Below are 5000 nucleotides of genomic sequence, written 5' to 3'. Positions count from 1 at the left end.
AGTTCCTCTTAAAGGTATATTTGGATTTTGTGATCATGATAAAGTTCTGTATGGTCTTAAAATTAGATTTCAACTACAAAGGAATGATAATGAAAATAGATTGCTTTTTGGTGTTGGTAGTGCTTTTGGTGAACAGAATAAATTTGTAATTGAGGAGATGAGTTGGTATATCAGTGAATATACTCCTAATCTTAAAACAGAAGAGATGTTGAATCGAAGACTTAACTCAAAGAAACCACTCAGTGTATCATACTTAAAAAGAAGATGTCAACACGTTAAACTCAACCAAACTACTTACACGTGGAATTTGGGTGTTCTGGAAGGAAAGCCACGATATCTGTGGATGATTTTTAAAAAGCCAGATGGTGATACTGCTACTGATAAGAATAATGCATTGAGTGATAATGCTAAGGTGAAACAACTTCGCGTTTCTCTAGATGGAACATTTTATCCACGAGATAGATTGGAAATTAATTGGGAAAAAAATGATTTTGCTGAAGCATACAAGTCTTACCAAAAGGTGTGTGAAAGTAATGGAAATAAAGAACCTATTTTGGATATGACAGCATTTAAAAGTTTGTATACAATCTATGCGTTTGACCTGAGCGCTCAAAAGGAAACTATAAAGTCTAATCGAGTGGATACTTCCCTATACATTGAAAGAGGAGAGAGTGAAGAAGTTGATACATATTGTTTGCTTTTGGAAGAAACAGAATTGCAGATTAATACAGATAATGGTGTGATGATTAGTCTCACATAATTTTTTGTTAAATAAATGAGTGGCAAAGTACCAACTGGGGTATATGTTAATCAAATCAATCTTCATAAACTATCATCTTGTGTTCAAAATCAAAAGCCTTGTACGATTAACGTTAATACAATTCAGAGAAAAGGAGCAGTAAGAATTGATGTTTTGCTCACAAGAGAACAGGTTAAAATCTTGAATGACACTGGCTCACTTAAAATTAAAATGACAAAACCAATGTTGAAAAAATATTCAATAAGAGAGACGAGTGGAGGATTTCTCCCATTTCTAATTCCTTTATTTGCTGGTTTAAGTGCGGTTGGAGCATTGACGGGTGGTATTTCAACAGCGGTGAAAACTGTCAACGAAAGGAAGGCTCAACTCCAGGCTCAAAAAGAATTGGAAAGACATAACAAAGAGTTGGAGAAACAAATTAGTGGAAGTGGTCTAATTGTAGATTTTGCTGAAAAACTTGAAGGTCTGCCTGATAAAGCGAGATTGTTAGTTGGAGATATGCTTTCTTCTATAGCACAAGCAGGTGTAAAATTAACGAAAAGAGGTAATGGATTATATCTTTCTAATAAATAAATGAGCATTGATGAGTGGTTGAAAGAATTTGGAAAGAATACAACATCAAATTTACAACTTGCCAAATATTGTAAGAAATTAAAAATTCATAATGTGGTTATTTGTATGAGAGATGAATTAACAAATGTGCCGAAACATACAAAGAATATTATTATGAACTTAGAAGATAATGATGGGAACGGTTCTCATTGGGTTTGTATTTTTAATAGTCAAGACAAATATTATTTTGATAGTTTTGGTCTTCCACCACCTGTTGAAGTCATAAAATTCTTACAGAATGGTGTTTATCAAACATTTCAAGTCCAAGAATTAAATTCCAAGTGTTGTGGTCAATTATGTGTCTATGTGTTATTTCAACTCAACAAAAATAAAAATTTTTATGATATTATTTTTAATCTAATATAAATGACTTATGTTGGTAAAGATGGTTCTATCTTTGGTGTATCTCAAGAACTGGATATTGATTTATCAAATTATTATACAAAGGCACAGGCTGAACGACATAAATATAATATAAACAAAAATATTAACATGAAAAATGCTTATAAATTAAAAAATTATCCAACCCCAACTGAAGCGAATGACTTGGTGAGATTAAGTGATTTATCACAATATATATACTTAAATAAAACGGCTGTGTATTCCAAAGATACAGAAGTGTTGATATTATCTCCCGGTCATACAGAATTCACAGTTCGAATTAAAATAAATTTTTATAAAGAAGGGCGTATCGTTTGTATGAGAATAGAACAATGGGGGTATGATATGAATGATTTAGGGTATAATTGGTCATTTAAAATTAACCTCGAAGACCTGGAACAATTAAATCAGTCTCGTTAGGAAGAATATTATCCACTTGGTATCGAGAATGAGTTTTGTGGGGCTACGATTAGTAAACAACAAATAAAAGAATTTAATAAGGGTAAATATAATAATGGTTTTGCCCTTGTTTATCTCATGAAAACAGAAAAAAACAGGATTATATATAATAAGTAAGGAAATACAAAATGATTTAACTATGGGAAGATGGGGAGGTGTTTCGTGCCATAATATTATTCTAACATGTATTTCTAATACATAAATGACAGCAAGAAGGCTTCAAGAAAAGGGTATTCGGTATTTTAATAAATATGTTCTACAACATAAGAATGAGGTATTTTCAATAAAAGATTGGCATTATGCTGATGTTGATAAACCTACAACTTTAGATTTAATTAGAATGTTAAATAATGAAAAAATTATAAAGTTAAGAAAAGGTAAGGCTCTTTTAGAAATTCAAAAGAAATTTTATTGGTTTCCTGTTGTAAAAAAAATTATTTTGGATACAGGAATAACAAGAAATCCTGATGAATATATGTATAATATTCTATGGGGTGTAAACGATTCAAGGATAGTAAGGGATGAGGAAGGAGTTGAAGAAGAGAGGGAAGAGGAGGAAAAGGAGAAGGAGGAGAGGGAGAAGAAAGAGAAGGAGGAAAAGGAGAAGAGAGAGAAGGAGGAAAGAGAGAATAGAGAGAGGGAGGAAAGAGAGAATAGAGAGAGGGAGGAAAGAGAGAAGAGAGAGAGGGAGAAGAAAGAGAAGGAGGGAAAGGAGAAGAGAGAGAAGGAGGAAAGAGAGAAGAGAGAGGGATGAAAGGGAGAAGAGAGAGGAAAGAGAGAGAATGAATATATATCAAAATATGGAAACCAGTGAGATTCAAAAAAGATTGGTGGTATTACAGAAAATAACTCAACCCACCGAGGAGGAAAACAAAGAATTGACAAGTCTATTTGCAATACTTTCAACAAGACTATTGACATCGACAAGCTATTCATTTTAATTCAAGTTTTTTCTTAAATAAATGGAGGAGAGAGTGAAGGCATTTCTAAGGATTCTTTATGTTTTAAAAATTAAGATTCAAATGTGCATGTTGGAAACTAAAAAGGCTTTTGCACTCTGCAGGAATTTTTCTCATAAATAAATGAGTTATTGTCTCAAATGTAAAAAGAAAACTAATACTAAAAATATTTCATCTATTAAAAGTAAAAATAACAGGGTTATACAAAAAGGTATATGTTCGGTGTGTGGTTCAAAAAAAAATCAATTTATCTCCAAACACAAACTCGGAGGAGATATACAAAAGTTTTTATCAGGAAGTAAATTTACAACTACTGGAATACCAGGGGAATTACATCTACCAGGGTATTCTTTCTGTGGTCCAGGCACAAACTTGGATAAAAGATTAGATGAGGCAGACAATCCTAAATCCTGGAGTAAGCCTATCAATAGAGTTGATGAAGTGTGCATGAGACACGATATTGATTATGGGAATACCACAACGTTGGAAGAAAAGCATGAAGCCGATAGAGAAATGTTGTATAATTTGTCTCTGATACAAAATCCAACCTTGAGAGAAAAAGTTGATAGGTTCATCGTCAAGAAGATGATTAGTGCTAAATTGAAACTTGGACTTGGAAATTCAAAAAACTTATAGGCTCTAATGATGCCATTAAGACTGAAGAGCAATTCGCTGATGAATTACATAAACCAATATTCACAAAGTTTCAGAGAAGGAAAGTTTATTCCAAGGAAGTTGATTATATCTGGTCTGCTGATTTGATTGAACTCAATAATGATAAGGGGTACAAGTATGCTTTAACCGTTATTGATTTGAGGAGTCGATATGCGTGGGTTGTCCCTTTAAAAAACAAAACAGGTAATACTCTTATGTTAGCTTTTCAACAGATATTTAATAAAAGTAAGAGAAAACCTAAAAGATTGTGGACTGATGAGGGTGGAGAGTTTTATAACAAGACATTTATGAATTTTCTAAAAAATAACAGTATTACATTATACAGTACCTTTAATGAAGGGAAGGCAGTTGTTGTTGAACGTTTTAATCGTACCTTAAAAGAGAGACTATATAAAAAATTCACACAACTCGGTTCACAACAATGGTCATCTTTTATTCAGGATATTGTGGATAAGTATAATGACACGATTCACACGTCAACAAATATGAAACCAACAGAAACATTTACAAAATTAAATTATGAAAAAGAGATTAATGTCAGAAAACCTAAGTTCAAAGTTGGTGATATCGTAAGAATATATCGGTGGAAATCTCATTTTGAAAAGGGTTTTACTGAACGATGGACGAAAGAACTTTTTAAAATTGTTGATGTAATAGATACGGTTCCTTGGACTTATAAAATATATGATTTGGAAGGGGAAGAGATTTTAGGTTCATTTTATTCACAGGAATTACAAAAGACAAAACTAAGCAGATAATGCACCTTTGTGGACACTAGAGGGACAAGTCCGAGGTGTATTACAGTATATAATGTGTGTCAAGGGGGACGTTCTTAGATCTGTGAACCCCAAACACAGAATCCTCAACTGAATAGTCAAGGCTTAACTTTTGTTTGTGTGTGTGTCAAGGGGGACGTTCTTAGATCTGTGAACCCCAAACACAGAATCCTCAACTGAATAGTCAAGGCTTAACTTTGTTTGTTGATGTGTATGTGTGTGTCTCCCAACCCTCACATTCAAAATCTCAACCCCAACCCTCACATTCAAAATCTCAACCCCAACTCAATCCTCACCCAACACAATGTCTTTTTCAAAATGAGATTTCCACATATATATATATATATATATATATATATACATATATATTTTTTACGT

The sequence above is a fragment of the Eptatretus burgeri genome, chromosome 9 (genome assembly GCF_056783735.1).
Source record: "Eptatretus burgeri isolate ZD-2024b chromosome 9, Ebu_testis_v1, whole genome shotgun sequence".
NCBI lineage: Eukaryota > Metazoa > Chordata > Myxini > Myxiniformes > Myxinidae > Eptatretus > Eptatretus burgeri.
This window is presented reverse-complemented; position numbering follows the sequence as displayed.